Source organism: Pseudophryne corroboree, chromosome 3 (genome assembly GCF_028390025.1).
Source record: "Pseudophryne corroboree isolate aPseCor3 chromosome 3, aPseCor3.hap2, whole genome shotgun sequence".
NCBI lineage: Eukaryota > Metazoa > Chordata > Amphibia > Anura > Myobatrachidae > Pseudophryne > Pseudophryne corroboree.
Window position 1 is genome coordinate 634,733,855 of NC_086446.1, and position 22,526 is coordinate 634,756,380.

Sequence of the window (22,526 nt, forward strand, 5' to 3'; positions counted from 1 at the left end):
TATTTTTATATTTGGAATTCATTGCTCTTTATAAATAATATAGTGTGTACTTTATGTAGTTTTGCAGTTTTTGCGAGACTACAGTGGTGCTTGAAAGTTTGTGAACCCTTCAGAATTTTCTGTTTCTGCTGAAATCTGGCCTAAAACTACCTCAAATTTCCCCACAAGTCCTTAAAGTAGAAAAAGAGAACCAAATCAAACAAATGAGACAAACTATTTTTTTTTATTGATATTCATTTCAGTAATATAACCCTATGGCAGACCTCTTACATATTTATATGGATTATGTCTTTTGTAGGTTAGTTTTTTTACTTTACCAGTCTTACTATACCCAGCATGTCACTAGCTGCAGGGACTCAGTATGCATATTCTGTACTTGTTTTATGGTATGTTTGTATCTTATTTTGGTAATTCTGTATGTGGTTATTGCCGTTTTTTATCTCATTTGTTTTTCTGTTGTCTTGGTGATTGTCTCACAGTGGTGATGTCATCTAATTGCACCATGATTATTCTCAGGTGTTTGTTTTACACATGGTGATTACCAGGCTAGAAGGTGAGTGCAGCTTCTTTGCTTCTTATCTCTGTTGACAATTAAACAAAATACATTGAAAGGATGGTACATCTTTGTTGCCTGCTTGCATTATTTGGAGAGACCTGAGTGCCACCTTTACCTTGCTGCATTTGGTCCACCATCTGGATCAGGACCCCTGGGAGGGCACCGGGCAAAATATTAACCAACTTGGTTAACCGTGAGTGCAGTCCACCTGCATCTGTGAATGTATGTGTGTATATATACATTATGTTTCAGGGACGGTATCCCCTTCCTCAAGGATGTCTTGAGGAAGGAGGATACGGTCCCCAAAACGTCACAATCCATAAATACACCCTGCACTGTTTTTTTTTTCACTTGATACAAGTCGCCAGACATTTGGGTATCATATATTTGTGGGCATCCACCCTCCAAGAAAGGCACTATAGCAAGTTACCCCCTGTGGGTTATGGAGTGCCGGGGAGACACATTGCTACATATATATTTATAGTTAAGGTGATAGTTATCTGACTTCACTTCTGGCCACTGTGCTATATACTGTATATTCTAGCCAGTTGTGTGGTTTTTGAGCTGTCAGCATGGTGTGTCTGAAGAGGAGGCATATGCCTGTAAGTAATATATGTTTTCATCTCTAGGTTATTAGAGTCCCTTTACCTGTTACATTCAGACTTTGTTTTCATTTATACAGTGCCCCTAAGCTGATGTATTGTATATGACCACCAGAATTATTATTGAAAGTTCCTCTTACCAGTAAGTTCTTGATTAATACTTGATTATTGTATAGTGGTAACTATATGTATATCCATTGGCAATGTGTCTGTATGTTCATATATAATATTACTTATATTTCTCCTATAGTGCTTGTGTTATTAGCCCTGTTGCCTTTGTTTCCTATGAAGTTACTATGAACTAGAGGTGTGCGGCGGGCACTTTTCGTGTTTTGGTTCCATGCTTGTGTTTTGGATCTGGATTGGTTTTGCCAAACCCACCCTTTCGTGTTTTGGTTTTGGTTTTGGATCTGGATGATTTTTGAAAAAACATAAACAGCTAAAATCACAGAATTTGGGGGTAATTTTTATCCAATGGTATTATTAACCTCAATAACATTCATTTCCACTAATTTCCAGTCTATTCTGAACACCTCACGCCTCACAATATTGTTTTTAGGCCAAAAGGTTGCACCGAGGTTGCTGTATGACTAAGCTAAGCGACACAAGTGTGCGGCACAAACACCTGGCCCATCTAGGAGTGGAACTGCAGTGTCAGATAGGATGGCACTATTCAAAATTAGGCCCCAAACAGCACATCATGCAAAGAAGAAAAAGAGGTGCAATGAGGTAGCTGTATGACTAAGCTAAGCAACAGAAGTGTGCGGCACAAACACCTGGCACATCTAGGAGTGGCACTGTGGTGGCAGACAGGATTGCACTTAAAAAAAAAAACTAGTCCCCAAACAGCACATCATGCAAAGAAGTAAAAGAGGTGCACCAAGGTCACTGGATAGCTAAGTGACACAAGTGTGTGGCACAAACACCTGGCCCATCTAGGAGTGGCACTTCAGTGGCAGACAGGATGGCACTTGAATAAAATAGTCCCCAAACAGCACATCATACAAAGAAGTAAAAGAGGTGCAATGAGGTAGCTGTTGGCTAAGCTAAGTGACACAAGTGTGCGGCACAAACGCCTGGCCCATCTGCAGTCCCACTGCACTAATGGTGGACACCGGATGCACGTCTAGCACCAACATAGCTGTCAAGGCCTCGGTTATCCACTTTGCAACAGGATTTTCCTCGCAAAGGACTGTTGGACTGTCATTTGTTTAGTTGAAGTAGTGACGTGGTCATCCGACTTCCCTTCTGGGATGATGATCGACTCCCAGCAGCAACAACAGCAGCGGCACCAGCAGCAGTAGGCGGAAGTGGTTCTTGATCTTTCCCTATTTTATCCTCCTCCAAATTTTTGTTCTCCATTATTTTTCTGGAGTTATATAACAAAATGCAGCAAAGGAGAGCGTACCTCTACACTATACAGGGCAAACCCTGTGAAAATTATTTGGATTAAATATTAATAACTCCTTTATTTGGAGTAAATAATATACAGCACATGACAGCACCACTGGACTTATATGGCAGTACCGCTGGACTTATATGGCAGTACCGCTGGACTTATATAGCAGTACCGCTGGACTTATATAGCAGTACCGCTGGACTTGTATAGCAGTACCGCTGGACTTATATAGCAGTACCGCTGGACTTATATAGCAGTACCGCTGGACTTATATGGCAGTATCACTGGTCTTATACGGCAGTATCACTGGACTGGATTTATACAGCAGTACCATTGGACATATACGGCAGTATCACTGGATTTATACAGCAGTATCACTTTACTGGAGTTATACACCAGTATCACTGGATTTATATGGCAGTGTCACTGGATTTATATGGCAGTGTCACTGGATTTATATGGCAGTGTCACTGGATTTATATGGCAGTACCCCTGGACATAAACGGCAGTACCGCTGGACATAAACGGCAGTACCGCTGGACATAAACGGCAGTACCGCTGGACATAAACTGCAGTATCGCTGGACATAAACGGCAGTACCGCTGGACATAAACTGCAGCACAGGGATACCACCACTGTACTGATGCAGGACAACACAGCACCACTGCAATGGAATGGACTTATACAGCAGCATTGGACATATGGCAGCAGAGGACACCACCACTGTGAGTGGACTAATGCAGCAGAAGACACTACCACTATACTGATGCAGCGCAACACAGCACCACTGCAATGGACTGGACTTATACAGCAGCACTGGACATATGGCAGCAGAGGACACCACCACTGTGACTGGAGTGATGCAGGACAAGACACTACCACTGTACTGATGCAGGACACTGAGGATGGAGACACGTCCTCTCGCTACACTCTCCAATGCCGGAATGAAAATGGCGGTGATGCGCGGCTCCTTATATGGAATCCAAACCCCGCAAGAATCCGACAGCGGGATGATGATGTTTTGCCTCATTCTGGTTCCCGAGTCAGGCGGGAAAACCCGACCCTGACTCAGATCCGGGCTCAGGTAGTGAAGTTCGGGGGGGGGGGGGGTTCGGTTCTCGGTTCCCCTCCATATCATCCACTAGGGTCCCATCCAGTTCCCAGAAAAGGTCTCTGGCCCAGATAATGCAATGGGACACAGACACAGATTCCGACTCTGACGTCGACACTGGGGATTTGAGAGGGGTAGCCCCCAAATTAGCCAGAAGCATACAATGTATGATATGATAGTTGCTATAAAGGAAGTGTTGGAGTTTCCTGAAACAACACTGATCCCAGAGGAAAAGGATTATTTTAAATTGAATAAAAAGCAGGTTGTGACTTTTCCTCCTTCAAAGGATTTGAATGCGTTCTTTGAAGAATCCTGGGCTAACCCTGAGTAGAAATTTACCCTTCCCAGAAGGATACGTGTAGCGTACCCTTTACCTGAGGAAGACAGGCACAAATGGGAGACACCCCCAATGATAGACACCTCAGTTTCTCGGCTGTCTAAGAAAATTGTTTTGCCTGCCCCTGGTTCAGCCTCTTTAAAAGATCCAGCTGACCGTAAATTAGAAACAACCCTGAAATCCATATATACGGCTAACAGAACGGTGCTCAGGCACACCATTGCTTGTGCGTGGGTGGGTAACGCTGTGGAAAAATGATCTGAAAACTTGCTTGTTAACATAGACACAGTTAACAGAAATACTTTTTCTCACAATGGCGCATATCACTTAAGTATTTGAAAAAAGAGTCCTTACTCCAATAGACTTTAAGAATGGGAAAGGTCCAAAATCCCTTTTGTCATGAAGTGGAATAATTCTTATCCATATATGGTATAATGTCCATGAATATAATTTCACAGCAGGTTCTCAATCTCAAAGAGAATGTCAAAGTCGAAAAATATTGTAATGCATGCCCCCGTACTAACCCTATGCACATGCCCACTGCGCGTGCACTCAGTCTGCCGTGCATGCACATATGCTCAATTTGCTTAAAGGAGCTTTTCACGGCCATGCGCCTTAGTGAGTGGTATGCGCATTTACGGTAGAGTTTGTGAACGCATAGAGGGTTATTACAACATTACATATTTAACCCAAATAGTGCATTTTGTACCCATAGCTCCCCTAGACCACGTCAGCGAGTATTATTAGTTTAAACAGTTCCTGGACTAAGAGATTCGCCTTTGCATGATAGGAAGGGTCAGATAAAGGTTGGAAGGTGATGTCTAGTATCCAGCTGTAGGGTATTTTGAGGGTAACATTCCGGTGTTGGTTAGAGAAAGATCGCATGTTCCTGCGCATAGTTATGTGCAGAAGCAGAATAAGAACATTAACTGTATTTACTGTATATTATGTATGCGGCGGGAATCCAGAGGATACCACCTACAAGAGCAGTTGGGGAAAGACATCGCCCATCTATTCAAATCCACCTATGACCTCTTCTGTAATGTAAAGACACATCCCTGTGTCCAATGGACAATGAGATTACAGTGACCATTGTATTGTGTATGCATGTTGTGTATAAAAAGCCCATTGTTGCCTGGCCGGTCAGAAGACTCTGAACGCTATCTGTATGACCAGCGGAGGACCGTCCGGGTTGCGCTTGCGAACATTCTCACGTATGTACATTCTCTGTAGCCATTATTCTGTTTAGATTTATCTTGTTAGCCTGTAGTGTATGATTTGTACTGTTTTACCTTTTGGAATTAATCCACTGTGGCCTTAGAACCCTGTGGTTTCAACTACAAATCAGTGTTGTGTCTTCACTTTCCTGCAAGGGTTTTAGAGTGTATTTATCTGTATAAGGTGTATAAGTATTGATAAGGTGTACTCACTGCGGGTACTTTATACCGTCAGCGTTACTTAAGGTTTAAGGTATAACATCGTTGCAGTACTTTGCTGTTAAGGGTTTAAAGTGTAATCAAAGCATTACATTGTATCATTAACAAGGTTTAAAGGTTATCAATTGTGTGTGCGCACGCTGTGTGTACTCTGTACACTCAGCGCGGCGTGTGTACGCCAAGTACGTACCACGTGCAGGACTCTGTACGCAAATAGCGTACAAAGTGCGTAGCACGTGTATCCAGTCTAGCGGCCATAGCGGCTCCATGGTAATAGTGTATCTAGAGGTATAGCTTTTCGGTCTAAGATAATATCGACATTATCAAGAAGAACAAAGAATCTAGTGCAATATTGTCTGAACAAATGAACAGAATTAATTTTATTACATTAGACTCACAATAAAAACATAGAAAACAAGCATATCACCACATTTATTTCTGTTATTTGTTATTATCGTGGTGAATTTGTGAGGCACCATTTTTTCTCATAGGCTGCTATTCATAGTTGGCGCATCCGTGATCATAATTTTTTGTTGTAACATAGACACAGTTGACAGGGATGAAATAGTCCTAACTCTCGGCCATATCAAAGATGCAGCAGGTTACTTAGTCGAAGCTATGAAGGATGTTGGGTTGCTGAGTTCAAGATCCTACGCTATGGCGATTTCATCCCGCAGGGCGCTATGGATCCGCCAATAGAATGCTGATGCGGAATCAAAAAAGAATATTGAGGTGCTCCCTTATAATGGAGAGGCCCACTTTGGAGACAAGCTGGATGCCATGATTTCAACAACTACATCAGGCAAGTCAGCATTTCTGCCTTCCGCAGCTGCTCCACCTAGGAAAGGATATAATTATCATACGATGCAGTCCTTTCAGCCCAACAAGTCCAAAAAGGCAAAAGGTACCCCCTTCTTCGCAGGTAGAGGGCGAGGAAGAAGTAGAAAACCTACTACACCGTCAGGCTCGCAAGAGCAGAAATCAACAGCTGCTTCTGCTAAAACCACAGCATGGCACTGGGGCTCCCCTATGGGAGTACGATCGGATGGGGGCGCGTCTACTGTTCTTCAGCCAGGTCTGGGTTCACTCAGATCTGGATCCTTGGATATTACAGATAGTATCCAAAGGTCACAAATTGGAATTTCAAGACCTTCCCCCATGCCGATTTTTCAAATCAGCCTTACCAGTTTCTGTTCAGGACAGAACAAAAGTGCTGAACGCAATACAGAAATTACGTCAAGACGGAGTAATTTCCTTAGTTCCTGTCGTACAACAGGAACAAGGATTTTATTCAAGCCTGTTTGTAGTGCCAAAGCCGGATGGCTCGGTCAGAGCAATTTTAAACCTAAAAACTCTGAATCTTTATTTAATAAGGTTCAAATTCAAGATGGAGTCCCTGAGAGCGGTGATCTCCAGCTTTGAGGAAAAGAAATTTCTAGTGTCGGTGGACATCAAGGATGCATGTTCCCATTTTTCCTCCGCATCAAGCATACCTGAGGTTTGCGGTTCAGAACTGCCACTACCAGTTCCAAACATTACCTTTCAAGCTCTCCACGGCTCCGAGAATATTCGCCAAGGTGATGGCGGAGATGATGGATCTCCTTCACAAGAAAGGAGTCAACATAATTCCGTACTTGGATGATCTCCTCATAAAAGCGAGGTCCAGGGAGAAGTTGGTACAACACATTGCACTATCCCTGATGGTGCATCAACAACACGGCTGGATCATAAATCTTCCGAAATCACAGTTGGAGCCGACAATGAGGTTATCATTTCTGGGAATGATATTGGACACCGAAGTACAGAAAGTATTTCTACTGGTGGAAAAGGCTCTGGAAATCCAGAAGATGGTCAAACAAATTTTGAAACCAGCACACGTGTCGACTCATCAGTGCATCCACCTGCTGGGGAAGATGGTAGCGGCCTACGAGGCTCTACAATATTGCCGATTCCATGCCAGGGTGTTCCAATGGGACCTACTGGACAAGTGGTCCGGATCGCATCTACACATGCATCAGAGGATAATCCTGTCGACAAAAGCCAGAATTTCACTCCTGTGGTGGCTACAAAATTCTCACCTCCTGGAGGGATGCAGGTTCGGGATTCAGACTTGGATCCTGGTGACCACAGATGCAAGCCTCCGAGGTTGGGGAGCAGTCACGCAAGGGGAAAGCTTCCAAGGAAGATGGTCAAGTCAAGAGGTACTCCTTCACATAAACATTCTGGAATTGAGAGCTGTGTACAACAGCCTTCATCAAGTGGCACACCTTCTTCAAGGTCGTCCCATACAGATCCAGTCAGACAATGTAACGGCAGTAGCTTACATAAACCGTCAGGATGGAACAAAAAGCAGAGCGGCAATGGCAGAGGTGACAAAAATTCTCCTCTGGGCAGAAAGACATGCAAAAGCTCTTTCGGCAATTTTCATTCCGGGAGTGGACAACTGGGAAGCGGACTTTCTCAGAAGACACAATCTCCATCCAGGAGAATGGGGCCTCTACCCAGAAGTCTTTGCAGAGGTAGCAGATCGTTGGGGCATTCCTCAAGTAGACATGATGGCATCATGTCTCAACAAGAAGCTTCAGAAATATTGTTCCAGGTCGAGAGACCCACAAGCAATAGCAGTAGATGCACTGGTGACCCAGTGGGTGTTTCAGTCGGTGTATCTGTTCCCTCCACTTCCACTAATACCAAAAGTTCTCAAGATCATCAGAAGAACAAGGGTTCGAGCAATTCTCATTGCTCCATACTGGCCAAGGAGGGCTTGGTATCCAGATCTTCAGGAGTTACTACTGGAAGATCCTCTGCCTCTTTTTCTTCGCGAGGACCTGCTTCAGCAGGGGCCGTCAGTTTATCAAGACTTACCGCAGCTACGTTTGACGGCATGGCTGTTGAGCGCCAGATCCTAGCCAGTAATGGTATTCCCAATGAAGTAATTCCCACACTTATTCTGGCCAGGAAAGGGGTAACGTCCAAGCATTACCATCGTATTTGGAGAAAATATGTATCTTGGTGTGAATCCAAGAAGTCTCTGGCGGTGGAGTTTCAATTTTCTACAGGCGGGTGTGGATGCTGGCTTAAGATTAGGGTCTATCAAGGACCAAACTTCGGCCTTGTCCATTTTTCTTTCAGAAACAGTTGGCTTCCCTTCCTGAGGTCCAGACGTTCGTGAAGGGGGTTCTGCGCATCCTACTCCCTTTGTGCCTCCTCCGGCACCATGGGATCTTAATGTGGTGTTGCAGTTCCTTAAATCGGACTGGTTTGAGCCTCTGCAAGAGGTGGAGTTGAAGTTTCTCACTTGGAAAGTGGTCATGCTGTTGGCCTTGGCTTCCGGCAGACGAGTGTCTGAATTAGGGGCTCTGTCACACAAGAGTCCTTATTTGATCTTTCATGAAGATAGAGCTGAACTGCGGATGCGTCAGCATTTTCTTCCAAAGATTGTGTCTTCTTTCCATATCAACCAACCTGTAGTGGTGCCAGTGGCTTCTGACACCTCAGCCGTTTCAAAGTCCTTGGATGTCGTCAGAGCGTTGAGGACTTATGTTGCAAGAATGGCTCGGATAAGGAAAACAGAATCTTTGTTTGTCCTCTATGACCCCAACAAGATTGGGGGTCCTGCTTCTAAGCAGACTATTGCGCGCTGGATCAGATGTACCATTCAGCACGCTTATTCCACAGCAGGATTGCCATTACCGAGTTCGGTAAAGGCTCACTCTACAAGGAAAGTGGGTTCTTCCTGGTCGGCTGCCCGGGGTGTCTCGGTGTTGCAAATTTGCCGAGCAGCTACTTGGTCAGGGGCAAACACGTTTGCTAGGTTTTACAAGATTGACACCTTGGCTGCTGACGACCTTCGGTTTGGTCAGTCAGTTCTACAGGTACATTAGCACTTTCCCGCCCATACTAGGAGCTTTGGTACATCCCCATGGTACTAAAATTACTAAAATGGATCCCAGCATCCTCTAGGACGTAAGAGAAAATAGGATTTTAATTACCTACCGGTAAATCCTTTTCTCGCAGTCCATAGAAGATGCTGGGCGCCTGCCCAGTGCTTATTTTTCCTGCAGAATTACGTTTGTCTTTTACACAGGTTCTCATGTGTTACGATGTTCACAGCTGTTGCTGTTGCGTTATGCATGCATGGGTTATGTTGAAGACCATGTTAGGCGGCATGTTGGGTGTGAGCTGGTGTGAATCTCGCCACTAGTTTAATGTAAATTCTTCTCTCGAAGTTGTCCGTCTCCTCGGGCACAGTTCCTATACAGAGGTCTGGAGGAGGGGCATAGAGGGAGGAGCCAGTTCACACTGTTGAAAAGTCTTAAAGTGCCAAAGGCTCCTGCGGAACCGTCTATACCCCATGGTACTAAAATGGACCCCAGCATCCTCTATGGACGACGAGAAAAGGATTTACCAGTAGGTAAATAAAATCCTATTTTTTTTTGTTGCCCTGGGGGACCTGGGAGTGGGATACGTGGTCTAAGTTGCATTATATGTATTTTCTGTTTTTGATAGTTGATTCATACTGTGAAATGTCTATGTTGAATCTACTTTTGTGTTATCATCTGAGTTGTGGGAGTTAACATTACGGCAGTCTTGATAAAGATTCCCTAACGGGATTGAAACATTGACAGCAATGGCATTAAAAGAACCTTGTGAATAAATTAACTATTTTCTGTCTCTCTCACCGTGGGTGGTGGTGTCGGGTGGGGTTAGTGTGTGCTCTGTAGGGCTGCTGCAGCAGTCACTGTGGTGTACCTATGCTGTGTCAGGGGTGCTATCCTGGCTGTCACTGGTGTTTCATGTGCTGTTACGGCCAAGTGCTGCAACTGTACATGGGTGTTGCTGTCCTGGCTGTCACTGTGTTGTACAGGGTGCAGGGGCCCTGTCCTCTTGTATGCTGTCAAATATAGGGGTGCTGCTGGCCCTGTATGTTATGTTATGTTTTTATGTTATAAAAATTCCGGAGTGTAGTTGTTAAAAATTAAAAGCACACTGCTCATGTATGCTGTAAAATATTGGGGTGCTACTGTTCAAATAACATTACACTGGCCCTGTATGCTATAAAAATTTAGGGGTGCAGTTGTTAAAAATTAAAAGCACACTGCTCCTGTATGCTGTAAAATATAGGGGTGCTGCTGGCCCTGTATGTTATAAAAATTCCGGAGTGCAGTTGTTAAAAATTAAAAGCACACTGCTTCTGTATGCTGTAAAATATTGGGGTGCTACTGCTCAAATAACATTACACTGGCCCTGTTTGCTATAAAAAGCTAAGATGGAGCGATTCCGCAAGCAGGTGTTTGAACCTCTGCAGACTTGTGTCTTCCGGAAAAGAGAGACAATGTAGGCTTTAAACCTAGGATCGAGCATGGTGGCCAAAATATAGTGCTCTGATTTCAACAGATTCACCACCCTTAAATCCTGGTAAAGTGAACGAAGGGCTCCATCCACAAGTCCTACATTCTTAGCGGACTCACTCCTCCTTCATTTTCTCCAGCTGCTACTGCAAAAGCCTGATGACGGGAATGACCTGACTCAAGCTGGCAGTGTCTGAACTGACTTCACATGTGGCAAGTTCGAAGGGTTGGAGAACCTTACACAACACGGAAATCATTCTCCACTGCACTTGAGGCAGGTGCATACCCCCTCCTTTGCCTATATCGTAGGTGGATGTATAGACTTGAATGGCCTTTTGCTGCTCCTCCATCCTCTGAAGTATATAGAGTGTTAAATTCCACCTAGTTACCACCTCTTGTTTCAAGTGATGGCAGGGCAGGTTCAGGAGTGTTTGCTGGCGCTCCAGTCTTCGGCACGCAGTGACTGAATGTCGAAAGTGGCCCACAATTTTTCGAGCCACTGACAGCATCTCCTGCACACCTCTATCATTTTTCAAAAAATTCTGCACCACCAAATTCAATGTATGTGCAAAACATGGGACGTGCTGGAATTTGCCCAGATGTAATGCACGCACAATGGGGGTAATTCCAAGTTGATCGCAGCAGGATTTTTGATAGCAATTTGGCAAAACCATGTGCACTGCAGGGGAGGCAGATATAACATGTGCAGAAAGAGTTAGATTTGGGTGGGTTATTTTATTTCTGTGCAGGGTAAATACTGGCTGCTTTATTTTTACACTGCAAATTAGATTGCAGATTGAACACACCCCACCCAAATCTAACTCTCTCTGCACATGTTAAATCTGCCTCCCCTGCAGTGCACATGGTTTTGCCCAATTGCTAACAAAAATCCTGCTGCGATCAACTTGGAATTACCCCCAATATTGGTGGCAATGTCCGATATCACAAATCCCAAGGAGAGTCTCTAAGTGGGGTAAGCCATTCTGCGATGTCCCTCAGTTTCCGTAAGAGGTTTTCAGTGGTGTGCCTCTTACGGAAAGCGGTGATACACAGCGTAGCCTGCCTAGGAACAAGTTGGCATTTGTGAGATGCTGCTATTGGTGCCGCTGCTGTTGTTGCTGCGGTAGACTATACATCTACCTAGTGGGCTGTTACAGTCATGTAGTCCTTAGTCTGCCCTGTTCCACTTGTCCACATGTCCATGGTTAAGTGGACAGTGGGTACAATCGCATTTTAAGAACACTGAGGACACTTTTCTTAATGTCCCTGTACAGTCTGGGTATCACTTACCTAGTGAAGTGGAATCTAGACAGGATTTGGTACCAGGGACACAGTACATCCATCAACTGTCTAAATCCCACTGCACTAATGGCGGATTCCGGACGCACGTCTAACACCAGCATAGTTGTCAAGGTCTCATTGTACCCAGTTTGTGCAAGGAGAGATGAATTGCTTCTTTTTTGGTGGGGGGATTGCTTTTTTTGTGGGGGCCCAAACAAACCAATCATTTCAGACAGTCGTGTAGCAGACTCTGTTACTGAAATGATTGGTTTGCTAAAGTGTGCATGTCCTGTTTATACAACATAAGGTTGGGTGGGAGGGACCCAAGGACAATTCCATCTTGCACCTTTTATTTTTTTTCTCTGCATTATGTGCTCTTTGGGGCCTAGTTTTTAAAACTGCCATCCTGTCTGCAACTGCAATGCCACTCCTAGATGGACCAGGTGTTTGTGCCGCCCACTTGTGTCGCTTAGCTTAGTCTTCCAGCGACCTCGGTGCAACCTTTTGGCCTAAAAACAATATTGTGAGTTGTTCAGAATAGACTGGAAATGAATGTCATTGAGGTTAATAATACCGTAGGATCAAAATTACCCCCAAATTCTGTGATTTTAGCTGTTTTTATATATTTTTCCAAAATCATCCAGATCCAAAACCCGTAAGGGTGGATTTGGCAAAACCAAACCTGATCCAAAACACGAGCGGGGATCCAGATCTGAAACACAAAACCCGAAAAGTGTCAGCCGCACATCTCTCTCTCTCTATATCTATATGTATATATATGTGTGTGTGTGTGTGTGTGTGTATGTATATATGTGTATATATGTATATATATGTATATATATATATATATATATATATATATATATATATATACAGGTTGAGTATCCCATATCCAAATATTCCGAAATACGGAATATTCTGAAATACGGACTTTTTTGAGTGAGAGTGAGATAGTGAAACCTTTGTTTTCTGATGACTCAATGTACACAAACTTTGTTTAATACACAAAATTATAAAAAAATATTGTATTAAATGACCTTCAGGCTGTGTGTATAAGGTGTATATGAAACATAAATGAATTGTGTGAATATACACACACTTTGTTTAATGCACAAAGTTATAAAAAATTGTCTAAAATTACCTTCAGGCTGTGTGTATAAGGTATATATGTAACATAAGTGCATTCTGTGCTTAGATTTAGGTCCCATCGCCATGATATCTCATTATGGGATGCAATTATTCCAAAATACAAAAAAATCCGATATCCAAAATACTTCTGGTCCCAAGCATTTTGGATAAGGGATACTCAACCTGTATATGCTAAAGTTCAGAACAGACCCCATTCAGAACAAGCACGGCACTCCAGGACTTAGTGAAAAAATATTTATAATGAACATTGAATCAGGGTATATGTACATCACCATCTAGCACTGGCCATGGTAACAATGCAGCATTTCGGGCCCCGCAGGGTCCCTTCCTCAGGTTGATGCAAGTGCTGTAAAACGAAAAGTCCAAACAGACATATACCAAATAGACTAATACACTTACCTAAATAGACTCCCCATGCTTGCGTGTGTAGCCTCAGATCGGCGTGGTGCTTCCGGTGGACTCCGGGCGCCGTCCCGATGACATCATCACCATGCTCGGTAGTCATGGCAACCCGTACACACCGCTCACTGTAGCGCCGCTGGGATCACAGTAACCTTGCAGGGGGAGGCTAAATAGAAACAAAATATGCAACATAAAACACTGCATCACAAGTAAACACACAGAGTAAAGGTACATATCTTATATATATGTATCCACACAGTAAGTATAGCAAAGTGTTGTCAAGGGCAACGGCCCTACCAAAAAATGAAAAGAAAAAATGAAAAGAAAAAGTAAAAAATAAACAATAAACATAACAACAACATGAAGGAGGATAAATGTTATAACCAGACATGGAAAGACTGTATAATATCAAAACCAGTATTCCTAGGGCAATCTAAGTAACCCCAAAGGCAGCGGACGAATTCTATATAATTGTAAATATACATGTGACAGTCAGTTGGAACGGAGGGCATTCCAATTTATCTTTTCGCTCAAGCCACATGGTTGCAATGTATTAAGTTTTAAAATCCATCTTGCTTCTAATCTATGTAAAGCTAATACTCTATTGCCACCCCGATGTAGAGGGGGAACGTGATCTATAAGCTGATACTTCAAGTCTGACAGGACATGGGCTTTAGCACAAAAATGTCTAGAAACAGGCTGGTCATTGGTTTTGCCAGATAGCGCTTGATTGATATTTGAGCGGTGTAATGCCATCCTCTCTCTTAAAGTACGACTAGAGAGGCCCACATACAACAGTTGGCAAGGGCAAATAATGCAATAAATGATGAAGCGAGTGGTGCAGGTAATGACATGTCGGATGTTAAATTTCTTCTTCGTTAAGGGGTGGACAAACTCTGATCCTGGTATCAGGGCAGTGCAAGTGGTGCAAGATAAACACCGGTAACTGCCAGGTTTTTTACTTATACCAAAAATACCAGCCTTTGGAGAATAATCGGTAATGTCGGTCTTAACTAAAAAGTCCCGTAAATTGCGTCCCCGTCTATAACTAGTCATCACCTGAGCATCCTGGAAACAAGATAATGATTTGTCAGATTTGACAATGGGCCATAATGCTTTAGTGGCCCAGGGTATAATGGGACTAGTCGTGGAATACCTAGTTGACCAAATGAATTTATTTTGAGACCGTTCAGGCTGAGAGCGTTGTTCAAACAGAGTGTCTCTATCCATATTCATAATGTTGGACTTAGTGTATTCAAGATCTTTAATATTGTAACCCCTTTTCGCAAATGTTTCTACTACGACTTGTAGTGCACTATCTAATAACGTGTGGTCACTAGTAATTCTCGCCACTCGGAGCATCAAATTCTGTGATTTTAGCTGTTTTTATATTTTTTTCCAAAATCATCCAGATCCAAAACCAAAACCAGTAAGGGTGGATTTGGCAAAACCAAACCTGATCCAAAACACGAGCGGGGATCCAGATCCAAAACACAAAACCCGAAAAGTGTCAGCCGCACATCTCTCTCTCTCTCTCTCTCTCTCTCTCTCTATATCTATATGTGTGTGTGTGTGTGTATATGTGTAATATATATATATATATAATCTCCAAATGGTAAACACCGGCACTCCTAAATTGGCTGCATGAACCTTGCTCCGGTGCCCTCCACCCAAGGGGGATACCCCAGCATGAACAGGAACAAAATGAGGCGGCACTCAGAGGCTAGTGAAAAAAATACTTGTATTGACACAAGGTTAACGTTTCGGGGACGTGCTCCCCTTCCTCAGAACAACTTGAAAATGTGACAAAGAACACTTAAATACAATTCACTTACCCCCCAAGAAGCCTCCCACCAGCGGTGTCCTCCCTCGGCACGTTGCCCGCAGCTCCGGTCTGTCATTTCCGACTTCCGGCGGCGAAGCGGTGATGACGCAGCAGGACACTGGGCGGTAGCCATGGCAACGCCTAGCCCGGCCGGCGCTCAGCTCCCACGATCCCACCAACCTCCAAGACGTCGGGCGGATATGACGTCCCAGGACCCGGCTCGGTTGTCAAGGGGACGCTGTAAATAAACACACAGGAGAACAACATTATAGATACAGATCAAGTTACAAGCAGTGCAGTGCACATGATACCATAATAAAATATACATAAAATTAAAACCACTACATAAGTAAATGTACTCAATTTGATGAAGTGTAAAAACACTCTAAAACATGTCTATACAATAAACAGTGACCATATATAAACAATCTTTATCAGACATGGAAACCATGCCAAATATCACCTTCCTGTGTTACAATAAACAATGTGTAAATAGTACACTCAGCCACAAATACACCACAGCTGTGTTCCATCGGAATGTGTCTAAAAAATCAAATAATGCATAAAATCTACTAAAAATGAATTTAGTGTTTTTATAGTGCTTGTTTCATAAGAAACTTTTTTTTTAAAAAAATTTAAAATTTTTTTGCTGCCATGCTGACAAAAAAGAGACTTCTTTCAAAAATAGGAACACTGCCCATCTTTCCTATGTGTATATCATATTCCTATGTCCCCCCACAGATATTAAGGAGTTAAATTCTACAGGATTGCTGCCCCTCATAAGAAATGGACAAGGCCCAATGTCTCATTCAGTCCTTTCGGACGGAGCGTCTGTAATTTAAAAATCCACTTAGACTCGAGTTGCAACAGTTTTCTCCCCCTATCCCCTCCTCTAATGGACTCAGGGACATGGTCAATAACCCTATGTCTAAGCATTGCCATATTGTGTTTTTGTTCTAAAAAATGCCTAGCCACCGGTTGTTCTGCCACCCCTGAGTTCAGGGCGTTACGAATTGCCTGCCTGTGTTGTGCCATCCAAATTTTAAATTGGCACTCAGTTTTACCAACATAATAAGCGCCACAGGGGCACATAATGACATACACAACAAACTTAGTGCTGCATGTCAGGGGCCACTTGATGGGGAATCTCTTTCCTGAGTAGGGATGCATGATAGAATCCCCAGGTGACATAAAAGTGCACGTGGTGCATCCAAGACATTTATAGCACCCATTCTTTCTGGTAAGAAAATGTGTGGGTGCACCCTTAGTACCTTTGAAATTTGTGATGTCCGTTTTGACTACAAAATCCCGTATATTACGTCCCCTCGTGTAGCTGGGCATTATTCTTTTTTTGTGCAACTTGGGGAGATCTGCATCAGATGACACAATGGGCCACAATTTTTTAGCTACACTGGTAGTCCTGGTGCTAGCAGAATTGTACTCGTTGACCCACGTAATGGCATTATCGGTCTTCTGTGCAACCCGGGGAGTAAGTAAATCTTGTCTATCTTTTAGAAGGGCTTTCCTCCGCGCCGTGGCTAATAAATGACTAGGATACCCCCTTTGTTTAAATTTCTCTTCCATAACATCCAACTGGCTATCCCTTTCATTACTCTCACTATTAACCCTGCATACCCTCAAAAACTGGGAGTAGGGAAGGCCTTTCCTAGTGGGGACAGGATGAAAACTGTCATGTCGTAAGAGAGTGTTACGGTCAGTAGGTTTGGAGTATAGCTTAGTCCTGATCTTGCCTGCCTGTACTCTGATGTGGACGTCCAGAAAACAAATCTCGTCTCGACTCATGGTCATAGTGAATTTAATAGGGCTGGATTATCTATTGTGGGAAAAGATGATATCTTCTAGTTGTTCTTCTGTACCCTTCCACATAACCAGCAGGTCATCAATATATCTATAATACAAGAATATATGATCTGCGATTTCTGGTTTTTCAAAAAACAAACTGCGTTCCACATCCCACATAAATGTATTAGCAAAGGATGGGGCCACAGAGGACCCCATCGCACAACCAGTCAGTTGTCTATAGAATTTGCCGTCAAACATAAAGTAATTATGTGATAGTGTAAAATCAAGTAAATCCAGAAAAAACTCCACATCAGGCCCAACATACGAGGTATTCCCAACCAATAGCCTTTTTACCGCCTGTAGCCCTAAATCATGCGGAATACAGGTGTATAAACTGGCCACATCTAACGTGGCCAGAACCATCCCGTCAGGGACCGTGTCCACAGCCAAAAATCTCTTTAATAACATGCTAGAATCTTTCAAATGCGTAAAAGTCTGCTGTACACACGGCTGCAAATAAGAATCTAAGTAAATGGCCACGGGTTCGCACAGGGACCCACGGGCTGACACAATGGGCCTGCCCGGGGGTCTCTGGGCGTCCTTGTGTACCTTGGGAATAGTGTACAGAATGGGGGTGATGGGGTGTTCAGTAAGCAACTTTTCATGGATCACATGTCCAATAATGCCCTTATCCTTTGCTGTACCCAACAGTTTAGTCAACTCTTGTTTATAAGACACAATATGTCTCTGAGTCTCTCAGCTGCCTCAAGCATTCATCTCTATAAATCTGCAGATCCTGTACCACAATGGCCCCACCTTTGTCCGCACTGCGAATAACTATGTCTCTTCTATTCCCCAAGCTCTTTAATGCCTGGTATTCTTCTTTTGATAAATTGGAATGAACAGTGCGAGTATCTGTTTTATTACCTTCCGCTTCAAGCAACCGGTGGAAGGTTTTAAGTGAGGCATTGTGTGAAGTAGGATCAAACTTGGAACTAGGACCAAGTTTTTGTATGCGTGAGGGTAGAGACTCTTTGGCATTATTTGAAGGTGTTTTACCAAAAAATTCTTGTATCTTAAGCTTACGGTTCAATTTAAACGTATCCACTTTCCACTTAAAGGGATCAAGTCGGTTGGTGGGGACATAAGAGAGTCCTTTACTAAGAACTTTTACCTCGATCGGTGTAAGGGGGGTAGATGACAAATTGAAGATCATTGTTTCTTCCCCTTGGGGGGTTTCTTTCCCCCTTTGCCTTTGGTTTTGTCGCCCTCTTCGTGTGTGCTTGCGCTTTTGCCCGTGACTCCTGCCCGGGTCTTGATCCCTAAAGGGATGGTACGTAGAGTAGAGGTGCTGGTGGTGCTTTGGTCATCAGATTCACTCGCTGACGTACTGTGAAAGTTAACCCGTGGTTTGCGTCTGACAAATCTCGGGGTCTTACCCCGTGTATCAGTTGAATTAGGACCACCCAGCCAAGTATACACTCTATGTTGTGCATAGTCCATATGTACCTTGGTTAATTTCTCCCGTTTAAATTTTAACAATTCCACTTTGTATTGTTCCACCTGGGTGGACAATTTCAACAACCATGCGTCGACTTGATCAGCAGCAAGGATTTTCAAATGTTCCTTCTCAAACTCAGAGATTTTTTCTTTGATGGCGTTATATTCTCTAGTGGATTCCTCAATGACCAGGAGGATTAAATCCATGGAACATTTGTTTAGTACTGAAATCCACTTTTTACAAAAGTTAGCGTTATATCTCCCAATAGTGGGGGTATTGTGGACCCTAAATCCTCTGGGCAGTTGTTTCGCCCTGTAGTAATCTGATAGAGTCCGGCTGTGATACAAATAATCCAGTTCACGTTTTTTCATTTTAAATAATTCTCTGTACATATCTTCTGAATTGGCACAGAGCTTTTCCGTGAATGCTGGTTCTTTATGTAATATAGATTCAGCCTCCATATCAGAAAAACTGAAAGTGTCCATAGTGTCACATTGCAGCATAAACGACGTGTGCTCACCTCCGTTAAAGGCCATGGTAGCCATTATGTTGTAAAAAACACACTGAAGTGACTGTGCCAAGTGTGCAATAAAAAGTGCTAGTGCTCCAATAAAGTGCTGGTGATCAGGAAACTCCTGAGGTAATGAGGAGAAAAAGGCCGATGGGTGCCTGGACAAAACCCCTGTGTCGGCACGACACGCTGAGGTTAAAATTTTTATCCAAATGGTAAACTCCGGCACTCCTAAATTGGCTGCATGAACCTTGCTCCGGTGCCCTTCACCCAAGGGGGATACCCCAGCATGAACAGGAACAAAATGAGGCGGCACTCAGAGGCTAGTGAAAAAAATACTTGTATTGACACAAGGTTAACATTTCGGGGACGTGCTCCCATTCCTCAGAACAACTTGAAAATGTGACAAAGTTTTTTTTTTTGTTTTTAGAACAAAAGCACAATATGGCAATGCTTAGACATAGGGTTATTGACCATGTCCCTGAGTCCATTAGAGGAGTGGATAGGGGGAGAAAACTGTTGCAACTCGAGTCTAAGTGGATTTTTAAATTACAGACGCTCCGTCCGAAAGGACTGAATGAGACATTGGGCCTTGTCCATTTCTTATGAGGGGCAGCAATCCTGTAGAATTTAACTCCTTAATATCTGTGGGGGGACATAGGAATATGGTATACACATAGGAAAGATGGGCCGTGTTCCTATTTTTGAAAGAAGTCTCTTTTTTTGTCAGCATGGCAGCAAAAAAATTTTAAATTTTTTTTAAAAAAAGTTTCTTATGAAACAAGCACTATAAAAACACTAAATTCATTTTTAGTAGATTTTATGCATTATTTGATTTTTTAGACACATTCCGATGGAACACAGCTGTGGTGTATTTGTGGCTGAGTGTACTATTTACACATTGTTTATTGTAACACAGGAAGGTGATATTTGGCATGGTTTCCATGTCTGATAAAGATTGTTTATATATGGTCACTGTTTATTGTATAGACATGTTTTAGAGTGTTTTTACACTTCATCAAATTGAGTACATTTACTTATGTAGTGGTTTTAATTTTATGTATATTTTATTATGGTATCGTGCACTGCACTGCTTGTAACTTGATCTGTATCTATAATGTTGTTCTCCTGTGTGTTTATTTACAGCGTCCCCTTGACAACCGAGCCGGGTCCTGGGACGTCATATCCGCCCGACGTCTTGGAGGTTGGTGGGATCGTGGGAGCTGAGCGCCGGCCGGGCTAGGCGTTGCCATGGCTACCGCCCAGTGTCCTGCTGCGTCATCACCGCTTCGCCGCCGGAAGTCGGAAATGACAGACCGGAGCTGCGGGCAACGTGCCGAGGGAGGACGCCGCTGGTGGGAGGCTTCTTGGGGGGTAAGTGAATTGTATTTAAGTGTTCTTTGTCACATTTTCAAGTTGTTCTGAGGAAGGGGAGCACGTCCCCGAAACGTTAACCTTGTGTCAATACAAGTATTTTTTTCACTAGCCTCTGAGTGCCGCCTCATTTTGTTCCTATATATATATATATATATATATATATATATATATATATGTGTGTGTGTATATATATATATATATATATATATATATATATATATGTATATATATATATATATATGTGTGTATATATATATATATATATATATATATATATGTGTATGTATATATATATATATGTATATATATAGATCATGTATGGCCCGGCACTCCTCCTCTGAATATAGCGCCCCGGTGCCCTCAGCAATATTAGTGGATAGTCAGAAAAAAGACTGCGGCACTCAGGGTCTTGTATAAGTGTAAAGATGTATTAAAAATACATAGCAGAGAACATCAACGTTTCGGGGTATCTAACCCCGTTGTTAGATACCCCGAAACGTTGATGTTCTCTGCTATGTATTTTTAATACATCTTTACACTTATACAAGACCCTGAGTGCCGCAGTCTTTTTTCTGACTATATGTATATATATATATATATAATATGTAGGCATCTGCCTAAGGCCCCTTGACTTTAGGAGTTTTCAAGCGGTACTGTGCAAAAGCTTCAGGCAGGTGTGGCAAAAATGTTGCAAAGTAAGAATACTTTCAAAAACAGAAGTGTTAATAGTTTATTTCTATCAATTAAAAAAATACAAAGTGAATGAACAGAAGAGAAATCTATATCAAATCAATATTTGGTGTGATCACTTTTTGCCTTCAAATCAGCATCAATTCTTCTAGGTACACAGTTTTTGAAGGAAGGGAGGTTGTTTCAAACATCTTTGAGTACTACCCACAGAGTTTCTGTGGTTGTAGGCTTGCTCGTATCCTTCTATCTCTTCATGTAATCCCAGACAGACTTGATGATGTAGAGATCAGGGCTCTTGGGGGCCATATCATAACTTCCTGGACTCATTGTTCTTCTTTATGCTGCAGATAGTTACTAATTACATTGGTTGCATGTTTGAGGTCATTGTTCTGCTGCAGAATAACTTTGGAGCCAATCAGATGCCTCCCTGATGGTATTGCATGATACAGTATATAAGTACCTGCCTATATTTCTCAGCATTGAGGACATCATTAATCCTGACCAAATCCCCAACTCCATTTGCTGAAATGCAGCCCCAAACGTGCAAGGAATCTCCACCATTCTTCACTGTTACCTGCAGACATTCATTATTGTACTGCTCTCCGTGCATTCCAGGAACAAACTGTCTTTTGTTACAGCCAAATATTTCAAATCTTGACTCCCAGTTTTCCTATGTTTTTGTGCACAGTTGTTTCCACATCGAAGGTCTGGCTTTTTGGACACAATTCTTCCATTAAGACCACTTCCTGTCATATTTCTCTAAACAGTAAATGGGTGTACCTGGGTCTAACTGGTTTCTTCCAGTTCTGAGCTGATGGCACTGCTGGACATCTTCTGATTTCGAAGGGAAGTAAGCATGATGAGTTTTTCATTAGATGCACTAAATTTCTTTGGCCCACCACTGCATCTACAGTCCTCAGTGTTGCCCGTTTCTTTGTGCTACTTTGAAAGAGCCTGAACAGCACATTTTGGAACCCCAGTCTGCTCTGAAATCTAGGCCTGGGAGAGACCTTGCTGATGCAGTATAACTACCTTGTGTCTTGCTGATGTGCTCATTCTTGCCATGGTGTATGACCTGTGACATAAAACTGACTTCCACAAACTCGCCTTTGTAGCAGAGATTGCCCGTTTGTTCCTCACCCAGTTTTAAACCTCTGACACAGCTGTTTCTCTTTAAGTTAATAACTGTTTCAAC

The 22,526-nt window shown here is 42.9% G+C and overlaps 1 long non-coding RNA gene across 2 annotated transcripts in view; it reads left to right on the top strand.

Annotated features, from left to right (window-relative positions):
• The first annotated feature begins 595 nt into the window (after positions 1–595).
• LOC135058107 (uncharacterized) overlaps positions 596–22,526 on the top strand; it is a 321,817-nt gene continuing 299,886 nt past the window's right edge. For both annotated transcript variants that reach the window (XR_010244607.1, XR_010244606.1), the window contains exons 1-2: positions 596–749; positions 1,239–1,300. This is a non-coding gene — a long non-coding RNA (uncharacterized LOC135058107). The remainder of the gene's footprint in view (positions 750–1,238; positions 1,301–22,526) is intronic.